The 27,246-nt window shown below is 43.7% G+C and overlaps 1 protein-coding gene across 5 annotated transcripts in view; it reads left to right on the forward strand.

Annotated features, from left to right (window-relative positions):
- Positions 1-239: 239 nt before the first annotated feature.
- TMEM108 (transmembrane protein 108) overlaps positions 240-27,246 on the forward strand; it is a 325,910-nt gene continuing 298,903 nt past the window's right edge. For 3 of the 5 annotated variants that reach the window (XM_066351414.1, XM_066351407.1, XM_066351410.1), the window contains exons 1-2: positions 240-318; positions 7,413-7,527. The gene's annotated coding sequence lies outside the window, so the exon portion shown is untranslated. Of the gene's footprint in view, positions 319-911; positions 1,072-2,587; positions 2,641-7,412; positions 7,528-27,246 lie in introns of those variants that run through there. The other 2 variants (XM_066351408.1, XM_066351409.1) reach the window with 2 other exon arrangements.

The raw sequence follows: 27,246 nt of genomic DNA on the forward strand, positions 1-27,246 counted from the left end.
CAGCACCACTCAGCGCCCCCAAGACAGAGACTCAGCTCTTTATACATGCCTCCCACCCGCTCCTAAGGGGTAACAACCCAACCTCCAGGGACATCGGAGAGGGTGCTGCCGAGGGCAATTTGGTGATTGGCTGTACTGCCCACGTGACCAGTGCTGGGCCTCCTGCGCTACCGGATTGGCTCTTGCGGACGCTGACGGACAGGGCCTGGTCGGAGGGGCGCGCGCGGGGGCGTGAAGGCGCGAGAACGCGAGTGCGCGTGCGTGTGCGATTGGGCTTTCTCCGGAGCCGTCGGAGAGAGCTGGAGCGCTTCTCCCGAGGTGAGCGCCGCCGCGGGGCTTCCCCAGCCCCTGCGCTGCCGGGTGCTGGCGTGCGCGGTGGGTAGGGCTGGGCTGGCCTGGGAGGGGGGCGATCTGGGGTCTGCCCGCCCGGGGAGCCCCGCTTCGGGGAGGATGCAGACCTGGGCTCTGCCACCCCCTTTGCTGCCTCGGTTTCCCTTTTCCTACCCTGTGATGCACCACCCCATCCTTTGCTCGTGGGGAGTTTCCACCTGGCAGTCTGTACTCCGCCTTTGTTTCCCGCCCGGCGGGATGCTGGTCTCGGTCCCCTCCGCAGGTAACCGCCGAGGGTGGTGGGGCGGGGGCGTCGCGGGCGCCGGACCCGGGCCGGGGAGAAGATGGCTTGGACGCAGTGGGACCTGTCGCATGTGAGAGCGAAGAGAAAAATGTAGTGTCACTTTGGCCAAGCTGCGGGACTCGAACTAATTCGGCGGCGGCGAGCGAAGCCGAATTCCTGGCGCAGCTGTGCGGGCGAGCGGGGCCCGGACCGGTGGCCCGCGTCCAGGTGCTGCCCGGGGAAGCGCCTCCGTGCCCGCGCGCGAGCTCGCACCCGGACTCGCACGAAACAGCTTTAAGCCCGCCGAAGGAATCCTGAGATTCATTCAGAGGCGGAAATTTCTTTTCTTTCTTTTTTTTTTTTTTTTTCTTTCTTTTTTTGTAAAAGCAGTTGAGTACTGGTAGGTCTAAATGAGAGGCTACAAAAAGGAATTACAGATCCAGTGAAACTGATGACTGGTAAGTTGTGTGGAGGGAGATGCCTGCAGTGAACTGCAGACCAGACCATCACACGGAGCTGCTTCCTCGAGAAGACGGGTGTGTGTGGAAGGGGGCGGTAATCTCTGTAAACTGAGGTTTTCCTGGGGCTGGCCAAGTGAGTAATTATTTTCAGCGTGTTAATGGGCTGTAGGGATGAAGGGAAGGCAGGCTGAGCCTAAATTACACCTCTTCAAACCTTACTACCTTAGTACTTTAGAAAGTGTGTGTTTAAAGAAGACCATTTGGGTGCCTAAAGTGTTGTGTGTGTTGGGGGAGGGGTGTCTTTTTTAAAGTCATACTTTGAAAAGGGAGTGTGTGCACGGACGGCATCCCTTCCTCTCTCTCTTCTTTTCCCCCAGCCCTGCAATTGGAAGGGCATACTATGCATTTTATAGTGAAATATAAAAAGTTTATTCCATCTTCCACTGGTTATCTAATTTGTTGATTTAGTTGATGTATCTAGTAGTCTGCTCGGTAAGAAATGGTTCAACTAACTGTCATTAGGAAGATTTTACTGTGTTCTGAGTTTCATTGTAATAAGTTTAGCACTTATTCTGTTATGAAATGGACAAGAATCTTTGTACCTGATTTATTTAAGACATCCTGATACCGCTTCACAGCCTTTGATTACTCTTACCTTCTCTGTACAAAGTTTTGGGTTGTTTTTTTTAAAAACTGATTTTTTTTTCATACCTCTAAGACACACCTCATGCCTATGAAATGTCTACACATGCTAAGACATTAATTTACTTGGCAATTTAAAACAAATTGAAGGGGGAACACAACAGTTTTAGGGGGAATCGGAACTTACATTTATCAGCTGCAACAAATCAACTTTTGGTGGTTTTCTGAGGTGAATGAAAGTAAGAGAAGTTGCTGCAAAGCTTGTTGGGAATATAACGAATGACCCTAGTGAAGTGACGTATATATTGTCACCTGACAGGTTGGAACATAAAAAAAATTAGTGGGAATAATTTGAAAACTTGTCAGTGATTTGTTTTTTGGTCGGTGTGTAATGCGGGGAGAAGGAGTTCTGAATGTGGGGGAGATGATATAGTTTGAAAGGTATGCTTTCATGTTTTTCTCAAATATAATTTTTGTTAATATAAACTACACAGAGGGCATGCAGTGTTTATGTTTAGCCTGTGGAGGGGAGGCAGGGGTTTTGAAAAGGTTGAGAAACTCTTAATAGGTTCCACAAGGGAAAACAGGAAGATTGGCAGGCTTAGTTCATTTTGAAGAAAGCAATGTACCTCAGTGACCTACAGGACAAGGTTTTATTCTCTGATTCAATAAAAGCCCACTAGTGTTGCTTTCAAAGCAACAACAAAATCATTTCCTTTTGTCGTTTCTGTCTCCTGGGTCAGGGATGGGGAGGATGGAGAGTGAATAAGAGAGATTAGAGCCCGACCTGCATGCCTAAGCAGTTAGTGTCCTTTGAGCAGGATCTGTGTCACATTGTGTGGATGTAAGAGCCTTCAGTTGAGAAGAGTCTGAGCACCTTCCCTGCGACACAGACTGGAAGACAGCTAAATAACACTGCCACAGGTGGGGGCCTGGGTGACATCATCATCTGATAGAGAAGTGCTGGGGGGAAAAGGAGAGGCAGGAAATGTTTAATTTATTGCCTGCTTGCAGTTGGAGCCTTAAGGAGGCATTCCCAGGCAGAGCTGCCTTGTTTATTGGCTAGCCTGGCTGGGCTTTCGATGGCTTTCACGAACGTGTCTCCTGTGGAGGTTCTGTGGCTCAGGTTGTAAGTGTCCGTTATGCTTGTAATGTGCTCTAGAAAAGAAAGGCTCACAAAGACACAAATCTAGGCAGCCGTTCTGTCTGGACCTTGGCTCATGTCACCCACAGGCTTCCAGAAAACAAGTTGTGCCCTCCTTACCAGTAGATGGCACTGCTGCCTCTGGGAAATCCTGGAGGAGGTGAAATATGGAATTGGCAAACCAGCCTGGTGTAGCCTCCTGTCTAGAAGATTTTGAAAGGATGTGTCACTCTTAAGATAAACTTAAAAAAAAAAAAAAAAGTTCTGAAAGCCAGAACTATTTGTGTAAGGTAGGAATAATGTGTGCTGTGGGGAATTGAGGAATGGTTGTGATTCCTTTGCTGGTTGTATGTGTATGTTCTAGGGGAGAAGGTAGAGGGTAAACTGACAAGCATCGTATCTCAGGTTTTGAAAGCATGTAGCAGACATGTTGTTGGTTAATTGAATGAGGTTGAAATCATGATTAGATCAAAATTACCAACAATTTCATAATTACTAATTCTTCAAATGTAAAATAAGTTTACACACGTGGACTGTGGAAATACACACATGGGTTTTAAACCAGATGAATATCCAATAATTACATGCTCTGAAGATAGTGGTTAGGGTATTAGTAGAAATAATGCTGGTTAAGTAGTTAACTGTACTTCGTGGCTGTCCCCAGAAGGCAGGTCAGAGTTATTTTGAATCAGTTTCTTCTTTAGATGCTTGTTAGGAATTTTTAAGTTTTACATTTTCTTACCTAATGTCCTTTCAAGATTCTATTAACAATTCAAATCTTGTACTTTGGTTTTATTGGCCTTATTTACCAGACTTCGTTCATCCATTCCTTTCTTTTGAAAAAGTTCTTCTTTGTAATTGATTGTTCTTTGAGGTGGATTTTGTCGCCATGATATTTGAGAGAGGTGGGCGCTGTTGCGAGTGAGGCGGTAGTGTATACGAGGGCCTCAGCTCTGAGCCTGTCTGAGGTCCAGGGCACTGCTGCTGTTGTCATCGCTCCAGTCATCTGATTCCTCCTGCAGTTTTCCTCCCCTAGCTCAGCTTATTTAAGGTTTATTTCTGTCTCCAAGTGAACTGATGAGCTGGTTTGTACTATCAATGCCTAATCCTAAAATGCTGCTGGTGCTAGATGGCAGAAGTCACAATAGTCTATTGACATTGCCTCATTATGTGACCTCTAATCAATCTCCTTGCCTTTCTGAACCTCAGTTTTCTTACCTGGTCACTGGGATTGGTGAGGTGGCACACGGCTCATAAAATGTCTTTCAAGTCTAAAATTCTATAGCTAGGTGATTCTCATAAGGTATTTCTGAAGCCTCTGAAAAATTCTCATCTAGAAGCTATTTTCATACTGTGAGCCTAGGACAAAAAGAAATCTCACTAATTTTTCTTCTCAGAGAAATGATTGAGTTGGAAGACATCCTAGCGATGGTTTAATTCAGCCTTCTCACTTTCTGGACAGGGACTTTGAACTCAGAGGTGAGTGGCTTGACCAAGTGAGTAGAGCTTGTTAACAGCAGGGAACTGGTTAGAGAATTAGGAACGTGCCCGGACTCATCCCAGTCTTCCCTTTTCCAACACTGTCCTTCTTCAGTTGCCTCCAATACACAGAATATGCTGTGTGTACAGGGCGAGAGCCAAGAAAATTTGGAGTAATTTCTTAATGGAGGACTGGAAAGTCACAGCACAAATAGTATTGAATTTGGACGGGAGTTCAAGGTCAGTCTTTTCTGTACAACTCATTCTTTTCTTCACTAACTGATCCTGAACAGGATTCTCTACTATGCATCTCTGTGTTTTAAAAACTTTCCTGCATATCATCATTCATCATCCTAGAGGAGTGATTCCCCGATCAGATGTTCTCAAATTGGGTCTATGGATCCTCTGAGGGCTGCGTGGATAGAAGAGTATTTCCATATACTTGGCTTCCTTTGTAGTCATATATGTTTTCTCTGTACATTTAACAGATTATTCTGAGGAAACTCTTAGACTTCCACAGGTTTCCAAAGGGGCCTGTGGCCCAAAACTAAGGTAAAAATTCTATAGTATTTTCTGGGAAATTGCCAGCATGGGAGAATTTTTGAGGAGGTTAGGAAATGATGATGGAAGAAGGTTTGGGGATGGAGTACTGAAGTAAACCTATAGATTTTCTTAGAACAGTTTACCTGTATTAAAATGTTTTAAATTGCTCACTAAAATGAAGATGCTAATAGCATTTTACTTACCTTAAATTGATAATGGATAGGCAAGTATTGATTTTCATTTATCATTCCTTGCTCAATAAGAATTTCCTCCTAATTTCACCAAAACATTTTCAGAAATGCTTTATTGGACATGACATGCATAGTAAGAGCCTCCCTGGTTCCCTACTCTGATTTGGTTTCCAGATAAGTCAGTGCCTTTCTAACTTATGACTTGGAGATTTTTTTGTTTTGTTTTGTTTGTATTTTTCTGAAGTGACAAGCTGGGGGAGGCAGACAGACAGACTCCTGTATGCACCCGACTGGGATCCACCTGGCATTCCCACCAGGGGGCGATGCTCGGCCCATCTGGGGCATTGCTCTGCTGCAGTCAGAGCCATTCTAGCACCTGAGGCGGAGGCATGGAGCCATCCTCAGCGCCCAGGCCAACTTTGCTTCAACGGAGCCCTGGCTGCAGGAGGGGAAGAGAGAGACAGAGAGGAAGGAGAGGGTGAGGGGTGGAGAAGCAGATGGGTGCCCCTCCTGTGTGCCCTGGCCAGGTATCGAACCCGGGATTTCTACAGACTGGGCCAGTGCTCTACTGCTGAGCCAACTGGCCAGGGCCTGACTTGGAGTTTTTAACACCTGTCCTTATGTCTGTTGCCCTAACATTTTACTTTCTAGGACTCAGCATGATCTCAGAGATGCAGAATAATTTACATGCCAGGGATAAAAAACCTTGAGGTTCCTTTATTTATCCCTGGGATTTACCACAGAAACCATTGCTCATCCTTGGCTAATTATTTTAATTCCCTTTCTATTTGAACTGCAGCTTCTCTCTTTTACAAACTGTTCTAAAAAGGAATGACTTAGAGTTTGCAAATACTGAGAATAAAAACCCTTGTTTTTTCCAGAAAGTATACAGAAGTTAATTTGTGTTCAAGTCACATCTTGGACGTGAGGCATAACTTTGGAGGTCACTACATTTTGATCATCTGCTTGAACATATCTTGATGTCTGCCCTATGACACCTTGCTGGCCTTTGGTACCAGGTTGACCCATGCGGTTAATGCCACCTTTTGGTACCTTTTTGGGTGTGGGCCAGAGTGTGTGTTCTTGATTGAAAAGAAAAATGAAAAGTACCCTTTTTCAGAGGGTTGTCAATTGAGTTTATGAATAAACAAAAAAGTCAAATGTTTGAATTCCGGTCCCAGTACACTGAGTTATTGTGAGATTTGGGAGGCATCATTGACTTCTCTGGGTTTGCTTCCTTGTCTGGGCAGGATAAGGAGAGAGCAGTGACCACTGGACTTCTTTCCAGTTCTGAGTCCTGTGACTCTGAAATTCTCCTCAGTACTTAAACTGAACATGTCTTTAAAATGCTAGCTGGTTGGGAATTCATTTATAATCATAGTCGATGCCAGCATAATAATTCTCTATACCTGAAACTGTGGTTTTGTAAACTATGGTTTACAAAAACATCCTCTAATTCTTCATCTCTTTTCTACTTAAACTATGGTCAGACGACAGCATTGGTATCATCTGGGAGCCTGTCAGAAATGCAGACTCTGAGGGCTCACCCAGCACCTCCTGAATTAGAATCTGCATTTTATGAAGATGTGCAGGTGCTCTGCATGCACATTAAAGTCTGAAGACTGCTATGTCTCATTTTTGAGTCCCATTCTGCATCAATGAGGGAAGCAGGGTATTTTACGGATAAAGAAAATCAGGAAACAGGGTCGATTGTTAAGTAACTAATCAGGGCTACTGTGCTAGTGTCCCATCCAGAACTCTGTACTTTAAACCTAATGTCGCATCTTGAGATAGAGTTGGAGTCAAGCTTGTATGGTAGAGACTAACTACGTACTAGCTTCCCAGCAGCCCATGGCCTTAGTTGTGGTCGTGTGTCTGAGTTTGAGCTCAGGAATCTTCATACAACATCAGGGTGGTTAACTCTTTTGTGGATCAGCAGTTGAAAACCACTGTTCTGGCCAACAGAATGTAAGTGGATGGGCAGAAGTGTTGTGATCCACCTGTAGGGGAAAAAACGCAGACAGAATGCCCACGTGAGTTCCTCCATGCTGTTTTACACTCCTAGCAGGTTGGAATGCAGAGGACCCCTAGGTCAAGCTTGGAAATTATGTTTTAAAAATGGCAGAGCTTTTGTCAGCCTGATTAGGGAAGGCCACTCCTCTGACTGTCCTATCCAGTATGTATACAGGAACCAGAAATAAAGTTTTATTGAGTTTGAGCCATTATATGTGTTTGGGTCTACGTTAAGCACTTAGCCTACTTTAACTAATTCACTTGAGCACTGCCCTTGGACTTGATCTTTTGGTCTAATGCATTCATTCATTTTTCATCTTTGGCAGTTGGTGATCAATCAGTCGTGTTCCAACATGCGAAAGTGAGTGGTGAAAAGCGGCAGAGCTGATGGGTCTTGAGGATGTAAGTGTGTTTGAAGGCTCTCACACCCTTGACTCCAGGGTAAGTCAGAGGCATTCTCTGCCATTGTTTCTCTGGTTTGACTAAGACCTAGAGGTTCTTGTCTAAACTGTTTCTTGGAGTCAGTGCATTGGGGTGCCCTGTCTATGGAAGGTCTCAAAGCCTTTACTGACTCAACTCACAGACGTAGTGAAAATCAACAGTTACAGAGCTAAAACCATGATCAGGGTGATGGATTGGAATCTGTGCAGAGAAGTATCTCAGTGCAAGAATTTTTAGTGAGTTTTATGGGACGTGATGTACATGTGTGGGGAGGTGGTTGCTGGGCCCTTCCTGAGAAGGGAGCTAGGCCTGACTGCCCCTTCCTTGTAGCCGTGTCGTTCTGTTAGCTCTGCTGGCTCGTACTCCCCTCTCTCAGCATCCTCCTCCTCCTTCAGTCACGTGGTTGAGTTCTCCTTCATCAGTTACTGTTTTCCCAGGAGGGGAAACAGCTTACCAGAGAGTTGATGATTCTAAGTTTGGTCGATAAGGACACTGGTTTGGCCCATTCCATTTTATTTTATCCAGTGTCACTGGAAGTCACATGTCCACGCATTCCCCTTCGATTTGCAGTCCCTAGGGCAATGGACGTGGGCATTGGAAGCATTATAACTAAAGCTGGCTTTGGATTTTCATCTATACTGAAGATTTTTGAGACCAGAGGAGAAATTGACTGTTTGGTCTGTCCTTCTCAGAGTCTGTGTGGAGGCCTTGGAAGGAGGAGTGGAAAGGACATCACATCCATTCTGAGCTCTCCAGCTTCTGATGCTTAAACTAAAACCACACTTCTTGAAGATGAAACTGTGATTAGTACAAATCTAAGTAGAAATAAGGATGGTTGGGAAAGAGGGACAGAGGTTTAAAAACGCCCTCAGCTGAAAAACCGATGGAGGGTCGTTTAAGCAGCTTAGTCAATACTGTGGAGCCCTTGTCATACAATGTCCCATCACCCAGACTCAGAGTCACCCAGAAAGGCTGTTGTCCTTTGGTGCCTCACGTGGCTCAGTAATGGGTACAATTTACGGAACAGAATAGACAATTAGGGGCTAGCTCTCTGGAGAGTCCCGTAAGCATGCATTATTACTATTCTGGAGTGATACACATGCTTAGAGAGAAGGAGAAAAGACAGCTCAGAGCACATCGACACCTGAAGACTAGCTGAGTAGCCAGACACAGACCGCAGCTCAGGGCCTGGGGTTGCTAATGAAAGGACCTGGCCTTTTCTAGGTTGCTCCTGAAAGGAAGGGAGCTGGACTGCTGTGTTCATGTCGTCTGTGGCTCACATACACAGTCGTTCCTCAGGATCTGTAGGGGGTGTTCCAGGACTTCCTCAGATACCCAGCTCTCTGGATGCTCAAGTCCCTTATGGAAGGTCGTGTAGTATGTGACCTATATTTGCGAACAGGCTACAGCAAGGTGCCAGCACTTTCTTTGTGTGGAATCAGTATAGTGCTCAGTGCATGGCAAATTCGACTTTTGTTTTTTTAGAACTTTGTGGAATTTTTTTTCCTGAATATTTTCAGTCCGTGGTTGATTGAATTTGAGGATGTAAAATCAAGGATATGAAACCCATGTATACGGAGAGCTGACTCTTCTATTTTAAAAGTAACCAAAAAGTACAGCATGCCAAAATAGCACTCACCTGGCACGTTTCTGTGTAAATATTGAACAAGGGTCAAATTGTAGAGGGAGCCATTCATTATATATTGATTAGGAGGCCAAAGAAAGTAGTGTTAGAAATGCCAGAGAACCAGGGGTTCCTGTTCTCAGCACTGTTGACATTCTGAGCTAGACACTTTTGTTGTGTGTGTGTGGGGGGGGGCTGTCCTGTGCATTATAGAATATTTAGCAGCATTTTTGGCCTCTACCTACTAGATGCCAGCAGTGCCTCCCATAATCATGACAATCAAAAATGTCCTCAGACGTTGCCAAATGTTTCTCAAGGGGAAATATTGCCCCTGGTTGAGAACCACTGCTGGAGGGACACAGTGATTTAACCTTGCCGTGGCTTTCTCTGGGACTGTAGTTTAATCAGTTAGCCTCATTTTGCGACAACCTCCCTACCTGTAAAATAGACATAGTATTAATAACTCAGTGGCCTAAGAAGGTGATGTGCATAGATTACTGTGTGACTACTTAGGAGCTCTATAAATACTAAGAAACAGTACTTGGCTCCCGGATTTCCAGGACCCAACCATGACCCTTAATCCTTGTGAAGGCAGCAACTGAGGCACAGTGGGGTTTGAAGAAGGGCAGAGGGTTGGGGTGTAGGAAAGATGAACAGTCCTGGATTCTGATTTTATTTAAAGGCTTCATGTTCTAGTTCATTGCAACTATATATTCTGGTCGAAGACTTTCTTTTGGAAAATTAAAAGACGTGGGAGAGTGGAGGAGGCAGAAAGGAGACTATTCAAGAGCAGTCAAGAAAATTAATTACTTTTGACGGGGTGATCTTTTGGTGTTAAAGAGACTCGTGTAATTAGACCAAAAAACATAAAGGATTAACTCCCAAAAGAAAATTATCCTCCCAAATGATTACTGATTTCTAGGGTAGATTTTGCAGGTAATACAATAAGAACCAGACAATGTTTTGAGAGATTTGTTTTTATTCTAGAACTTTTACATTTGTTTTTTTTCTTTGGGAATATGGAAAGGGGTATCTTTAACGTATGCTCTTTGAATGATAAATAAAATGTTCTAATATGACATGTTCTTTAGATACTCTTCTAGTACTCTGTGTTGGAATGGGAAAGAGGCCAGAACCCTGACCTAGACCTAGATAAAGTATTATGTTATTTTAATAGCCTCAGTTTGACTCTAAGGCAGGGCCCGTGTGGAGATTAGAGGTAAACTCTCCTTCAATGTTTAAGTTCAGCCTTGCTGAGTTTCTGGACCCTGTAATTATTAGACACACTCACAAAATTTACAACAAATGCGCTCTATTATGGATCTAATATGCAGAGAAGCCATCTTAGACAGTCTTGTTTACTTGCATTCTGTCATACATTTCGAGTTGTAGGTTTTAAGCAAACCTTGTAAGAATGTTTGAGAAGGATTATGTACCTTGAAGAAAGAGGCACTTGAGTATGTAGCAGGAAGTTGACAGGTGAAGGAAGCTCCAGTTTGATAGAGGTAGGCAGCTGTTTGAATGTTAATATTTTCCTTCTAGGGCTACTCCACGTGTGGCCTGGACCGTTAGCGTCAGAATCACGTGGGTGCTGGAGTGAGATGTTTAGACCTACTGAACCAGACTCTCTGGGAGTGAGCCTAATAATCCGTGTTTTAATAAGACCTCCAGGCTATTCTGATAGATCCAGAAAGTTGACAAGCACTGCGCTCGTGGTCTCTGGTGTAGTGACATCTTAATAAATTGTGTTTGTGGTGTGTTGGGTACGGAGAAAGTATTTTTCCAGGCGGCCAGAAGATATGCAAGATTTTCTTGTGATAATCTCTTAGATCATTTTCCAAAACCATGATCTAAGCCTTTTCCTGTATTGTGCAAGGCAGTAGCCACTAACCACATGGGTCTATTTTTATTTAAATTAATTAACATTAAATAAAATGAGAAATTCTGTTCTTCACTTGCGCTAGTCACATTTCAAGTACTCCATATCCACATGCGGTTAGTGGTCACCACATTCTCCAGCACAGACACAGAGCATGTCCATAATCTGAGGAAGAGCCATTGGACAGCATTGCTTTAGTCTGCAGGGACCTTATTTCATAGAAACCCACATTTGCAGTGATAGTGTAAAAGAGTGTTATAACAAGACCTGAACTCATTTTAAACAGAATCGCATTTTGGACTGCTCTGTCCTGGGGTGCCTTTCAGTCTTTGAGTGGGTCTTGTTGAACCTTTTACCTTGCCGGGGCGGCATCTCTTTGTTACAGGAGGTGCCATGAGCCTCTCTCTGACATAACCGAGTGTAGTGCCTCTAAAATATTTGCCCGTTAATCCAGGCTGCGGAGCTGTCTCTCCCCATTTGGTGTCCCTGTGCCCTGCCCCTTGGCAGGGAAGCTTGTTTGTGTGGTATGTCTCTCTTGATCTGCCTAGAGCTTAACACAGAGTCCGGGAGAGACGGCAAGAGAATTTTCACTTCCTCTTCTTCCAAGTCCCAGCGTGGCTCAAAAAAGTGTTTCATAAAAGGGTATTAATTCAGGAGCATAATCTCTGAGGAATTATCCCCTAAGGAATTAGTCTCTAAAGTAAATTTTCCAACAGACATACTACAGCACAAATTTACTAATTAAGCCCTTGAGCACCATGGAAGAATTTCCAGTTGATATTATTTATTATTATTACCAATATTGGTTGCTTAGAAACAATTAATTAGAACAGATGAAAAGATGTGGAAATAAAGACAATTGTTATGAGACATAATTTAAATCTAACTGAGCCCCAGACTGTTTTGCATGGCAGAGGGAGTGAGAACAAGGAGGTCATGTGCCGTATTATTGCTGGAGGTGAGGGGCAGGGGTGGCCGGGGGCGAGAATGATCCTTGGACAGCCTGTATTCGACGGCTTCCTTTCTGATGAGCGCATCGCTTGTTGTTCTTACTGCCCTCCACTCTTCAGTTTGCCTTTCTGTGCTGCTGTTGTCCCGAATGAGGGGACTCAGTGTTCCTCTGTTAGCATTTAGATAGAATGATCCATCTTTTTATTTTATTTTATTTTTTAAAATTATTTTTATTTATTCATTTTAGAGGAGAGAGAGAGAGAGATTGGGAGAGAGACAGAGAGAGAGAGAGAGAGAGAGAGAGAGAAGGGAGGGAGGAGCAGGAAGCTTCAACTCCCATATGTGCCTTGACTGGGCAAGCCCAGGGTTTTGAACCGGCAGCCTCAGCATTCCAGGTCAATGCTTTATCCACTGCGCCACCACAGGTCAGGCTAGAATGACCCATCTTTTGATAGACTGATTCATCCTCTTGTGGCACTTTCCTGTCCATTGCAGGATGTTTAGCATCTCTGGTCATATGACTTTAAACAAGTCATGAGCCAACCAGCCTGGCCTCCTAGTATCTACCATTGATAATCACTGGCTGCTAGAAAAGTGAGTGGAGTCTCTTTTTTGGAGGGAGGAGTATTTGAGTTGGGAGAGGTACAGGTGTTTCAAGGGGCTGGCTCATTAATTTCTAATACGACCTGACCTTTTCCAAAGCTGGACCTGCTTTGGGAACTAATTTTATTTTTAAAATTTTATTTAGAAAATTAAATTTAACAGGGTGACATTGATCAATAAGAGTACATAGGTTTCAGGTAAACATTTCTGTGGTATTTGACTATTAATTGTGTTGTATACCCATTACCCAAAGTCAAATTATTTTTTGTCACCTTATATTTGTCCCTCTTTACATTCTCCCCTCATCCCTCTTCCTTATATCCTCCTCCCCATGGTAACCACTTTACTTTATCTATGTTCATGAGTCTCAGTTTTATGTCCCACCTATGTTTGAAATCATACAGTTCTTAGCTTTTTCTGATTTATTTATTTCACTCAGTATAATGTTATCAAGGTCCATTCATGTTGTAAATGTCACTACGTCATCATTTCTTATGGCTGAGTAGTATTCTATTGTATATATGTACCACATCTTCTTTATCCAATCCTTTATCGAGGGACACTTTGCTTGTTTCCATGTCTTGCCACTGTGAATAATGTTGTGATGAACATGGGGGTGCATGTGTCTTTACATACCAATGTTCTTGAGCTTTTGGGGTAGATACCCACTAGAGGGATTGCTGGGTCATATGGTAATTCTATTCTTAATTTTTTGAGGAACCACCATACTTTTTTTCATAATGGTTGTACTAATTTGCATTCCCAGCAGCAATGAATGAGGGTTCCACTTTCTCCACAGCCTCTCCAACAATTGTTATTACCTGTATTGTTGATAATAGCTAATCTAACAGGTATGAGGTGATATCTCATTGTGGTATCTCATTGTTTTGATTTGCATTTCTCAAATAGCTTGTGAAGATGAGCATCTTTTCATATATCTGTTGGCCATTTGTATGTTCTCTTGGGAGAAGTGTCTGTTCATGTCCTCTTCCCATTTTTTAATTGGATTGTTTGCTTGTTTGTTACTGAGCTTTGTGAGTTCTTTATATACATTGGATATTAACCCCTTATCAGAGCTGTTGTTTGAAAATATCGTCTCCCATTTAGTTGGCTGCCTATTTGTTTTGTCATTTTCTTTTGCTGTGCAGAAGTTTTTTAGTTTGATACAGTCCCATTCATTTATTTTTGACGTTACTTCCCTCGCCTTGGGGGTCAAATTGATAAATTGTTTTCTGTGGCCAAGGTCCATGAGTTTAGTACCTATGTTTTCTTCTATGGAATTTATTGTTTTGGATCTTATATTTAGGTCTTTGATCTATTTTGAATTAATTTTTGTGCAGGGGGACAAACTGTAGTCAAATTTCACTATTTTACATGTGTCTTGCCAATTTTCCCAGCACCATTTATTGAAGAGGCTTTCTTTTCTCCACTGTGTGTTTTTGGCTCCTTTGTCGAAGATGATTTGTTCATATATATGTGCTTTTATTTCTGGGCTCTTGATTCTATTCTATTGGTCTGTATGTCTGTTTTTTTTTTTTTCTTTTTGCCAATACTATGCTGTTTTGGTTATTATGGCTCTATAGTATAATTTGAAGTCAGGTAGCATGATACCTCTGGCTTCATTCCTTTTTCTCAGGATTGCTTTGGCTATTCAGGTTTTTTTGTTTTGTTTTGTTTTGTTTTGTTTTTGTGGTTTCATACAAACCTGGTAATTGTTCTATTTCTTTAAAAAATGACATTGGGATTCTGATGGGGATTGCATTAAATTTGCATATTGCATTGGGTAATATGGCCGTTTGAACTATGTTGATTCTTCCAGTCCAGGAACATGGAATATTTTTCCATCTCATTGTGTCTTTTTCAATTCCTTTCAATAATGTTTTGTAGTTTTTGTTATACAGGTCCTTTATATCCTTTGTTAAGTTTATTCCTAGGTATTTTATTTTATTTTTTATGCAATTGTAAAAGGGATTGTTTGTGTTTTGTTTGTTTGTTTTTTAGTTCATTTTCTGAAGTTTCATTGTTGGGATATAGAAAAGCAATAGATTTTGTATATTGATTTTGTATCCTATGACTTTACTGTATTGGTTTATTGTTTTTGATAGTTTGTGGAGTCTTTGGGGTTTTCTATATACAGGATCATGTCATCTGCAAAAAGTGATACCTTCTTTCCAGATATGGATGTCTTTTACTTCTTTCTCTTGCCTGATCGCTCTGGCTAAAACGTTCAGAACTGTGTTGAATAAGAGTGGAGAGAGTGGGCAGCCTTGTCTTATTCCTGATTTTAGGGAAAAAGCCTTCATTTTTTTCACCACTCAATATGAGATTAGCTGATGGTTTGTCATGTATGGTCTTTATTATGTTGAGGTACTTTCCTTCTATTCCCATTTTATTGAGGGTTTTAATTTTAATCTATAGGGACCAGAAGAGTCCGGTTTTGCCAACGCAAATTGGCTCTTGACCCTTGAGATCAACCCAGGAGCCGGGAGAATCTGTCAGTGATCAGAGAGTGGAAAGGCTGCCGAGGCTCCCATAGGATGCTGGGTTTTCTTGACTCACTGTGGCTAACCCTCTTGCATCTGCTCGAAAGTAAGCTGTGGTCCACATGTGGCAGTAATCTACTGAAAGAAAAGAATACAACAGGGCATTTTCAAGAGAATGCAAGGAAGATTAATTTTACCAGCCATTTTCTTTCTTTCTCTGTGATTGCAAATTCTGGCAGAGTAGCCTCTAAACCAGGGGTCTCAAACTCAACTCAGCATGTGGGCCGCAGAGCAAGATCACAGCCGTTCGGCGGGCCGCACTAGGTCTACAAAAGGCAACTGTTACGCAACACTTTTCTCACTGCAGTTGAAAACAAAAAAAAATCAGTAAAACAAGCTCAATCGTACATGCAGTTTACTCAGTGTCACAAAACGACCAGAAACTGTAGTTCGCATCACAACTGCTGTTAACTAAGCTAATATTTAGCTAGGATGCTAGAGAAATGAAAAATAAAAGTAGGCCCCTAGGCTTACTTAATTTTATCCAAAATATTTTGAACTTCGTGGATTAGTCTGCGGGCCGCGCAAAATTGTTCGGCGGGCCGCAAGTTTGAGACCCCTGCTCTAAACTTATGAGGTTATGTGTAGATGGGCAATCTGAGATTGTTTTATAGTTAAGAGAAGGGGAACACTTGCAGACATCTTGTTCTGGGGTTTGTATAAACATCTTTGATCACAAGAACAGAAACTCATTCAAGTTACCTTAAAGGTAAATAAAGAAAACAGAATGTCAGACATGTGGCAAGTTGAGAAGAATCCCTGTGGCATTTTAGGAGCTGTAGTCTGGCCAGAACTCGTGGACAAGGGACTGACTCAGGACCAAGAAGATTGTTCCTCTTTTGTTGCAACTCTTAGATGTGTCTGCACTAAGTGGTTGGTCAGTCCCTATTCTACTTCTTGATCATTGACATGGCTCTGCATTTCCACTCTGGCTTCTCTCCTCATGTTCTCCTTCCTGCTTCCACTTTTTGTCTTTACAACCTAAATGATGATCTGTTTATGAACCAAGAAGAGAAGGAATACAGTAGTTCTATACTCTTTTTTTTTTTTTTTTTTTTTGGATTTTTTTATATTTTTCTGAAGCTGGAAACGGGGAGAGACAGTCAGACAGACTCCCGCATGCACCCGACCGGGATCCACCCAGCACGCCCACCAGGGGCGAAGCTCTGCCCACCAGGGGGCGATGCTCTGCCCCTCTGGGGCGTCGCTCTGCCGCGACCAGAGCCACTCTAGTGCCTGGGGCAGAGGCCAAGGAGCCATCCCCAGCGCCCGGGCCATCTTTGCTCCAATGGAGCCTTGGCTGCAGGAGGGGAAGAGAGAGACAGAGAGGAAGGAGGGGGGGGGTGGAGAAGCAGATGGGTGCTTCTCCTATGTGCCCTGGCCAGGAATCGAACCCGGGTCCCCCGCACGCCAGGCCGACGCTCTACCTCTGAGCCAACCGGCCAGGGCCTAGTTCTATACTCTTAACTATCATCCCTACTGGTCTCATAGCAGGCAGTCTTAGGGGTGCTGATAACCTCTCTGGGGAACTGTTCCCTGGGGCTGCTTGCTTTAGTAAGGACTGTGATCCTGGCAGTTTTTCTAGAAGGGAGCAGTGGTGGGGTAGACTGATAGAACATGAGACCTCTCTAGTGTAAGGACCCTGAATTCTTAACTCCTGGAATCAGTATAAACAGTATTTGTCGGTTATGTGTATCATAAAGAATTGGAAGATTATTTACAAAGCCTACATGTTTGGTAGCAATTGTGAAAAAGCCTGAATCCATTCTTTTGGGAAGACTGGCTGCATCTCAGTGCATAATGGTAGGGAAATTGCTGGGCTAGCTGATTGGAAAATAAGGAGTTGTACTTTTTGTATGGATATCTTATATTTTGTGTCTGTCAGATGTGATTCTCTCAGCCACCCATGCACCCCACAGGAGCAATGGCTAGGTGGCTGTCTAAATATTGGAAGATGTTTTGACATCTCTGACAAGTGTTATTCAACAGCTGGGTTTATAAGAGTCCAGTTCTAGCAAAGGAAAACAACTTGGCTTATTATTCTAAAAATAAATTCCACATAGATGTTGTCATTGGGGGATGGCTGCCTTATAAAATAAACTTAAAGACGTTCTGTGTTATAGTGAGTTTTGTGCATTTATCCCGATCTTCAAGATTAGTTTCATTTGAACCAATGACTGAGTGTGACTTTACAAGGAAATGCATTCTCATATTGCAGGAGGCTCTGCCCTTATTTATGATTTTGTGTCAGGGTAAGGATGATGGTCCCGGCTCCGTCTTTCAACATTTAGACCCACACACAGCTGTGAATGGTGTGATCTATCGCAGCACAAACAGCCCATTTGTTCACTGAGTTCATTTAAGGCTCTCAAGTAGCTGGAGCGCGATGGTGCCACATACAGAGATTCAGTATTTCCTGAAAGAGGTGCAGCTTTTGTTGAAAGCGGCAGAAGAGGAGTTCAGCAGGGCTTCTGCAACTGCTGGTTGAAGAGAGAATGTGGTCTGTTATTGAAGGGGGGTCAGGGTCAGCCTTCTCTCCCAGCTGCTGACTACAGAGGGGAAAAGCAGAGTGAATCGTTTGCTCCCGTTTCTCTTCTGACACTGAAGATTCCTATCCCCTCTATCGATTTTTTTTTATACTAGGGAGAAGGAAAAATATATATAAAATTGGGCCCAGTTAGTTTTAACATGTATTTGTGTTTCTCCTGCACAGGAAGATTTGTATGTGAATAATAACCATATATTGCCAGATTTAAATCTTCAATTTTAATTTTAAAGAAGTGCTAACCTTACAGTATAAACTAAAGATGTGCATATAACTCAAATTTCTGCATGTGCATTTTTTTAGAAAAAAATAAAACTATTTATTCTCATAGAATCAGGACTTAATTTGCGGCCCCTTCATGAAGATTCTGTAGCAACAGTAAAGACCTCTGCTCTCTCCAGGGTATAAAGAGATTCCGAAAGGTGGCCGAGAGCCTGGGATCCTGAACCCTGGGACTTTGTCCTGCCACTGGCCACTCCCTGGTAGGTTCCTGGGGGGGATACATGCGGATGGGAGCCAGGGGGTAAGGGCTGTGAAGGTGGACAGTCGAGCACAGGGCTGAAACTCCAGGCTGGTGAGCTGCCCTGTCCTTCCCCTGAGCCACAGCAAGGGGCAATCAGTCCTTCCTGAGCCTGTCATTGAGTCCTGACCTTCCCCTCTCCAAGAAGGGAATCCGTGGCTGACGGAACGACCCGTTCCTTATCCGCACAGCCCCTTGAAGGAGGCTTCATGGACCGGGCAGAGGGCAGTCTCGCATCTGCTTCCCTTGGCCGTCAACAGTTGTCTCTTTTCTGTTAGACTACTTATTGGGTTACTTATGAATTCTAAAGTTACTGACATTAGTAAAATATTTCCCAAACATCAAACAATAGGACATTGGAAAATAACGCTTTTATTTTGAGAGACCAAAATCCCATGTTAGAATAGTAGTTGGTTTTAACTTCTTGTTCCTTCTGGTGTTTCTCCAAATGCCTTTCCATCTTTCCCCTCCTTCCATTAGCCCTGTTACGAGGTTAGAGCCTGCAGTCTCTTTGCCTTCTTCGTCACGTCTTTGTCTTATTTCCAGAGTTCTGCCGTTCCCAGCTGACTGCAGGACAAGGTGCTTCTTAACTAGGCATAAAGGCTGTCCACAGTCTGACTCCACCTTCCTGACTCTGTGCGTGAACTTCTCCCTACTCGAACTGGTCCTTGGTCCATTCTCTCCTCTCTGCATAGAATGCCTCTTTGCCTCTTTTCAGTGACTGTTTGGTTTGGTAGCATTGATAGATCTTTGGCCTAGTAGCAAGGTCTGTATTTCTAGCCCCTCTCAATAAGTTTTTTTTAAAGTATTTGTAAATTTTCTTTATTGATTTTTAGAGAGAAAGAGGAGGGAGAAGCAGGAAGCACCAACTCATAGTAGTTGCTTCCTGTATGCTCTTTCACCAGGCAAGCCCAGGGTTTCAAACTGGCAACCTCAGCGTTCCAGGTCGACACTTTATCCACTTGCCACCACAGGTCAGGCTCAATCAGTTTTTAGAAATGTGACTTTGGGTAAAATTTAATCTCTCTCAGCCTCAATTATCTTATTTGTAGGATCGATTGCACAAAATCCACCTTATAAGATGCTGTGAGCATGGTACTGGGGGCACTGTCCCGTCCGTGACCTCTTTTCTGCCTGTTCAACACAAGGCTCTGCATGTAGGCTCATCATACGTGCTTACTGAAGAGGTTATTGAACCTCAGAATTGTAGAGCTGGCCTGCATCACAGTTCTTGATTCACCGTCCTCTGCTTGCTACTTCCGTATCTTCCCTTTATTTATTTATTTATTTATTTTTATTTATTTATTTTTACAGAGACAAAGAGAGAAATAGATAGAGACAGACAGAAATGGAGAGAGATGAGAAGCATCAATTATTGGTTTTTCTTGCGACACCTTAGTGTTCATTGATTGCTTTCTCATATGTGCCTTGACTGGGGCCTTCAGCAAACCGAGTAACCCCTTGCTCAAGCCAGCAACCTTGGGTCCAAGCTAATGAGCTTTGCTCAAACCAGATGAGCCTGTGCTCAAGCTGGCAACCTCAGGGTCTCGAACCTGGGTCCTCCACATCCCAGTCCAATGTTCCATCCACTGCACCACCGCCTGGTCAGGCCTTCCATATCTTCTCTAACCATATCTTTCTTTGATAACACCCTAGTGCCGCTAACCCTATCAGTAAGCACCTGAAGGTACATTCTCCTCCCTCCACCTGTGATTGTGAAACTTTTGGACACTCATGGTGTCCTGGTACATCTGCCCATAGCAGGCACTGACAGCAATTTCAAGGCCATCTATAGAACCTTGAGCACCAATTCATTTTCTTAGTGTTTTTTCTTTCCTCACAGATAATGAGATTTATCACGGAAATCAAATGCTATGATTATAGCTGTCATTATAAGGTATATACGTCTCTATAACAAAGTTTTCCAAGGCCCAATGAACAGGCTTTTTATTCCAAACATGATTTAATAAAATGCAACATGACATTAACAGGATTTCTTGGACAAACTCTTGTGAGTCGACTCTGCCCCGTATGGATTTTCAATTACAACCTGTTTCAGCGTGAGGACACCTGCCAGTGTTCTCAGAGGGCAGTGAGGCTCTCCCGCCGGCCCTGCCTCTCTCCGGGGGTGAGGCTGGGAGCTATCGGGTTTCTTTGTTCATTCTGTTTGCATTATGGTTTTCCACCTCTTGCTCAGATGATTTAAGCCATAGGTTAGGTCTGTAAATTTTGGTTTCTTAAGACCTAACCCTTCTGCCCCTTCTCACTTTTTCTTCCTCCTTTTCCTTATTGTCTCATGCACAAAATACGGCTTTTACATTTTTTTCTACTAAGGAAAAAATAATTCAAGTGCTTGTATTGCTTCTCTATTTTTTTTTCATTTCTTTTTTTAGTTTTTAACATGGGAGTAGTTTCATATATATGTGTGGTTCTCATTGAATTAATTTTGTCTCTTTTTATTCCTCATGAGTTTATTGGTGAGAGACATAAGTACAACTGCTTGGATTCTTTCTACATTTTTGATTTATTCATGTGTATTGCTAATTGTACCCATACCAGTCATCCAAATTTTGTGGTTTGTCTCTTTTTGTGTATGGCTTATTTATTTATTTATTTTCATTTTTCCGAAGCTGGAAATGGGGAGGCAGTCAGACTCCTGCATGCGCCCGACCGGGATCCACCCGGCATGCCCACCAGGGGGCGATGCTCTGCCTATCTGGGGCGTTGCTCTGTTGCATCCAGAGCCATTCTAGCGCCTGGGGCAGAGGCCACAGAGCCATCCTCAGCGCCCGGGCCATCTTTTGCTCCAATGGAGCCTTGGCTGCAGGAGAGGAAGAGAGAGACAGAGAGGAAGGAGAGGGGGAGGGGTGGAGAAGCAGATGGACGCTTCTCCTGTGTGCCCTGGCCGGGAATCGAACCCGGGACTCCTGCACGCCAGGCCGACACTCTACCACTGAGCCAACTGGCCAGGGCCTGCGTATGGCTTTTGAGGGAAATTTATACAAAGGCATGAGTATTTGTGGTATGAAAGGATCCATTGCAACATTTTGTTCTTCCCAGATCCCTCTTTTGGAGAAGAGTCAGGATAGACTTTTTTTTGGTGATGATCAGAAAGACTATCTAGTATAACTGCTTTGAATGGGGAGATTTTATGGCAGGTAGCAGGAGCTTGCTGGCCGTTTCCCTCCATGAGCACCAATGGGGGGGATGCCCGAGTCTGAGTGTGTTTTAGATTGGAAAAAGGGAGGGTAGTGAAAATAAACTGAGAATAGGGTGAACTAAGTTGCTTGTTAATCTTTATAAAGAGGAAATGCCAGGGCCTCACCCATATGTCCTTTCTCACAAAACTACTTAGAGTTGGAAGAAAGAAATATAGCCTTTGATCAAGCTGAATTAAAAAAAAACAAACTGCTATTGATTTTGGGAAAAAAAATTAAATTATAGGCACCGGGATAAGAAAAGCAAATGGGCCCTGGCCGGTTAGCTCAACTGGCCTACCTTATAGGTGTTCTGGGTTCGAATTCCAGTCAGGGCACACAGGAGAAGCAACCATCTGCTACTTTACCCTATCCCCTCTCCTTTCTCTCTATTTCTCTCTTCCCCTCCTGCAGCCATGGCTTGGTTGGAGCAAGTTGGCCCCAGGTGCTGAGGATGGCTCCATGGCCTCACCTCAGGTTCTAAAATAGCTTGGTTGCCAAGCAGTGGAACGACAGCCCCAGATGAGCAGAGCATCACTCCATAGGGGGCTTGCCGGGTGGATCCCAGTCAGGGTGTGTGCGGGAATCTGTCTCTCTGCCTCTCCACTTCTCACTAAAAAAGAAAAAAAGAAAAAAGCAAATGGAGGAAGATGTGTACAGCCACTCAGATATGTTCTTGCTGACTTGAGTTGGCTCAGGTATCATACTGCGTTGTCATGTTTTAAATAATCCTCTCAATTTCCTGCTCTTCGGGCTTATGAGAACTTTTCTCTGCACTGGGAAGCTCTCTCCTCCCTTGGAATTTAGGAAGAGCTGCTGCGATTGGGCCTGGCCCAGGGAGGATTGACAGGCCCTGCTGGTTCATGGTGAAGGAAAAAGGGCTCATTGCTTCCTTTCTCTAGCCACACCCTGCTCGGCCCTCAGAGTCTCTGCTGCAGGCCAGGGTGCTCTCTCTGCCACATCTTGTCTCTCTGCAGTTCCCTTCCTGTCTTTTTTTTTTTTTGACAGAGACAGAGAGAGAGTCAGAGAGAGGGACAGGTAGGGACAGACAGGAAGGGAGAGAGATGAGAAGCATCAATTCTTTGTTGCAGCTCCTTAGTTGTTCAGTGATTGCTTTCTCATATGTGCCTTGACCAGGGGGTACAGCAAAGTGAGTGACCCCTTGTTTAAGCCAGCGACCTTGGGCTCAAGCCAGTGACCATGAGGTCATGTCTATGATTCCACACTCAAGCCAACAACCTTGGATTCAAGCTGGTGACCCTGTGCTCAAGCCGGATGAGCCCTCACTCAAGCCAGTGACCTAGGGGTTTTGAACCTGGGTCCTCTGCATCCCATCCCAACACTTTATCCACTGCCTCACCGCCTGGTCAGGATCCCTTCCTGTCTTTTGTTTGGCTGTAGGGCAGGGCTAAGTGTTGTGGCTGCTCTGCTGTGCCAGCCAGCCTTCTTCCCCGGGGTGGAAACAATGGAGCAGGAGGGTGAGAGGCATGGCCAGAAGAGACCCAGTGGTGCCGAGAGCAAAGCCTGGTTCACCGCTCTGCACTAGGTCTCCCTGTTTGCCTAGCTTTGCTTCTTTGGCTATTATAGTTTGAGGCCACCTTTGGGGACTTATTGGAACTTTCCCCCTCAATTAAATGTTTTTCTCCATAATTAGACAAGGAGGCCTCCACGAGTGGACCATGCCACAAGCTTCTCTTGAATTTCTTTTTTGTTTGTTTATTTGGGTTTTTTTTTCTTTTTTTTTCTGAAGTTGGAAATGGGGAGGCAGTCAGACAGACTCCCGCATGCACCCGATGGAGATCCACCCGGCATGCCCACCAGGGGCGATGCTCTGCCCCTCTGGGGCACCGCTCTGTTGCAACCAGAGCCATTCTAGCACCTGAGGCAGAGGCCACAGAGCCATCCTCAGCTCTCGGGCCAACTCTGCTCCAATGGAGCCTCGGCTGCGGGAGGGGAAGAGAGAGACAGAGAGGAAGGAGAGGGGGAGGGGTGAAGAAGCAGATGGGCACCTCTCCTGTGTGCCCTGGCCGGGAATCGAACCTGGGACTCCTGCACGCCAGGCCAACGCTCTACCACTGAGCCAACTGGCCAGGGCACAGTCTTGAATTTCTTGCATTGCCTGTACTGTTGGGCCCATGGCAGGAGCTCAGAATATGAGGCTTTCATTGCATTAATGGTCTCTCTTTGTAGCCTGTCTTACTCATTCCCCTTGCCTTCACTTACCCTTCTTATGTTTTTATTCAGTAACCATTTGCTTGGTTCTCCGTGAAGTAGCATTCATTTTTCTGGGTGGAGTCACGTCTTTATGCTTCCAAAGCAGGCAGTGAGTTGATTTGGCCATATCTGACTCTGTCTGTTCAGCTGACTCTTACCCTTTCCTCTGTTGTAACCCTGGGAAGAGCTGCGTCTCAGGAACGTGAGCCCTACTCTTAAGGGGCTTCCTCTCCTCGTCACTGCCAGGAGATGGAAGGGACTTAGGTTCTTTTCCATCAGGTCTCACTTCTATTGGCTGGGTGGCTACAGGAAGTCAGTATGCCTCTCTGTGCAGTATACGCTCATAATGGAGTCACCCCAAGTCCTCTTACTGGGATCACTCACTCTGTTACTTGGATTCTTCATCGCACAGGTGAAGTCATTGCTTTCATTAAAGCTGTCCTAGTTGTCTTATGCATTTTTTTCCTAACCAGACCCATTTCTTTGAAGGGCGAGGACAAGACCTAATTCTCATGTATCCTTGGCCACCCTTGTCCTCCCTATAGACTGAGCATGAGACTCCATTCAAATTAGGTGATCCATAAATGTTTTAACCTAATTAAACCCCAGTATTTATAAAATTTGACAGGGAGAAATGCTCTTATTACAGCAGCATCTAAGCACTCCCTAAAGGTCATTTGGTTTATCACCTCATTTTTTTCAATTTATTGTTTCAGTTATTTCTTCATTCACCATGCCTCCGCCCTCTGTTTTGTACCAGGCCCTGTGAGAGGGGCAGGGGATCCGGGTGAAGTGGAGAGGACAGGCATCGAATGGATAATGAAAAGTCTTGAGAGCTGTAGGTGCTGGAGCTACGGAAGCCCATGAGGGCGCTATAGTCGAGGCCAAGGAGGCTTTTGTGAGGCCGTCACGTTTAAACTGAGGCTTATCCGCCAGAGAAGAGAAGTGACTTACCCAAGGCCAGCCAGTAGCTCATGGGTAGCAAAGTGTGGCCTATAATCCAGATTTCTGCCCTGCCCTGGGTTCATTCCTCTGAATATTGTGAGAATACCCTGAAAACATTCATTGTTAGAATACTTTGATCTGAATTTCATTGGGTCGTATGACTTAGCTATTGAAGAGCTTACATTTTGGTAATGTACTTTCTACTTACATTTTTATAATAAGGAAACCTTATGTATGTTTCCTTTCTTGCTACTCATGAAGCAGTATACAATATTTTAGTGCCTTACCTTTTCCTGGAGTAGTTATTGACTCCCTTTCTATTAAATTCTGGACTCAATTCTGTGATAGTTTATGTCCTTCATAAGTTTTAAGTTTTGCTCAATTTCCTCTAAATCATTAGGATTTCATTTTAAACTCTGTCCTACAGGGAGGTAAAAATTAAAGATTCAGGATTTATAGAGATTGAGAGTAGCCAAAAGATAACTAATAAGCAAGTTAAAAACTTTAATAAAATTTTTTTTTTTTTTTTTACTTTTTTATACAGAGACAGAGAGAGAGTCAGAGAGAGGGACAGACAGACAGGAACGAAGAGAGATGAGAAGCATCAATCAGTAGTTTTTTGTTGCAACACCTTAGTTGTTCATTGATTGCTCTCTCGTATGTGCCTTGACCGCGGGCCTTCAGCAGACCAAGTAACCCCTTGCTCGAGCCAGCGACCTTGGTCTCAAGCTGGTGAGCCTTGCTCAAACCAGATGAGCCCGCGCTCAAGCTGGCGACTTCGAGGTCTTGAACCTGGGTCTTCCGCATTCCAGTCCGACGTTCTATTCACTGCGCCACCGCCTGGTCAGGCAATAAAAAATTAGAGAATAAAAATAGAGAATGAAAATTTTCATTTCAGAATAAACTTATAGGTCTGAGATGAGCCCCAAGGACAGGAAATGAAGAAGAATCTTTTTTGCCATTTTTCCCTAATTCTTCAAACCTGAGTTCAGCCAGGGATGCTAGCTGGCAGAAAATGAAGAGAACATCTCTTTACACATTTGCTCGCAAATGCTTCAAGTAATCTTCATGGCAAGAGGGGCCAGGCAGTCGGGATGGAGTCCTCAAGAGGGGAGATATGAGAAGGAGCCGGCCTAGCCTGTAGATGCAGTGGGTATTCCGCATAATGCTTGTGCAGATAGTGATACGATAGAGAAAGACCTTATCATTCTATAGTAGATTGCAGAGAAACATAACTACAGAATATACGATTTGTGCAAGATCATGCATCTGGTTAATGAATTCTTGAACTCGTGAAATTGTCTGCAAAATGTTCATATTTATATTTAAGGGAATGTTCTGGGTGGTTCTGGTTTCTTCAGATTCTCAAAGGGGTTTCTGATCACAGGAAGGTTAGGAATAATGGTATTATTAATAAAGTTATATACATTTCAGGTATACAGTTCTATAATATTCATCTGTAACTAATGTCACCCCAATAATTCAATAAAAAGTTAGTAAAAATAATGCCATTAGCTGAAAATAATCATTTTTAAAAGTTTAGAACAATAGAATCTTTCCATATGTGTTATGAATATCAAACTATTTAAAAATTACTACTTATACTATAATAAAAACATGCATAATAAAAATCACTATAAACAAGATTCAGAGATGTGACTGAAAAATATTTATAGCATGTTTATTGTCCCTAACATACAAGTAGAAACACATTGGCGGAGATTGTAAAGTTCAACATGATGATGTTGGCAAGAGCTAAGATCTCATCAGCAGTATGGTTGGTTGGGTTTATGTTATAAACTTTCTGGAGGGGATTTTGACATGATACATAAAAATGTAAAGTGTGCTTACACTTTGGCCCAGCAATTCAACGTCTAGAATTGTCTAGGGAAGGCAATTGCATAGCTCTTACAAGACGCATGCATGAAATATCTATTGCAAGTCTGTGTTTGGTAAGAAAAAAACTAGCAATAACCTAGATATCCATTATTAAAAGACTTGTTATTAAATAATGGCACATGCCTACCATAGTATACTGAAGAACCAAGAGGGATTTCAGCTAAGCACTGTTGTGTGACCTTGGAATTAGGATGGAAGACAAGGACTGAGGAGCCAGAGTATTGGAAGGTTCATCTGTGTGGATACTGGATTCACCTAGAATGATGGCCAAAGTAGTGATGGAGAATGACAGGGTCCAGGAGCCCAGAATGAGGGAGAGTGGTTGATACAAACTGATTTTGTGTGATTCTAAGCTGAGAGCTTTACAGAAGAAGAATGGAGGGACATCAGACTGGATGGTGGCACAAAATAGCAACAAGGACACCCACCCCACCTGTAAGCTCTATGGTTCAAGAAATGTGGGGAGAAAACAGCCATCCCTTGAGAGGCCTGGGGGTGGGGGTGAGGTATCTTGAGGGTACATTTAGCGAAGAAATATGGAGGGAGCATTCAGAGAGAAGGCCAAGGATACAGGGGCTCTTGCTTATAGCTGCCTACGAATTCCAGAGAACACAGAAAAGGGCTTCAGACACTGGGAAGGGATGGCAGTTAGGGTCAAGAAAAGGAACGAAAGAAGCCATATGGGCATAAAAGTTGGAGGAATGAGAAAGAGCTGGGCTTCTCATTGTGTGGGTTGTCCATAGGGATGAAAGGTGTGAAATTAGTTCTGATTTTCCCAAGGCTGTGAGTGTAGGGAATG

This window comes from Saccopteryx leptura, chromosome 10 (assembly GCF_036850995.1).
Source record: "Saccopteryx leptura isolate mSacLep1 chromosome 10, mSacLep1_pri_phased_curated, whole genome shotgun sequence".
In the NCBI taxonomy this organism is placed as follows: domain Eukaryota; kingdom Metazoa; phylum Chordata; class Mammalia; order Chiroptera; family Emballonuridae; genus Saccopteryx; species Saccopteryx leptura.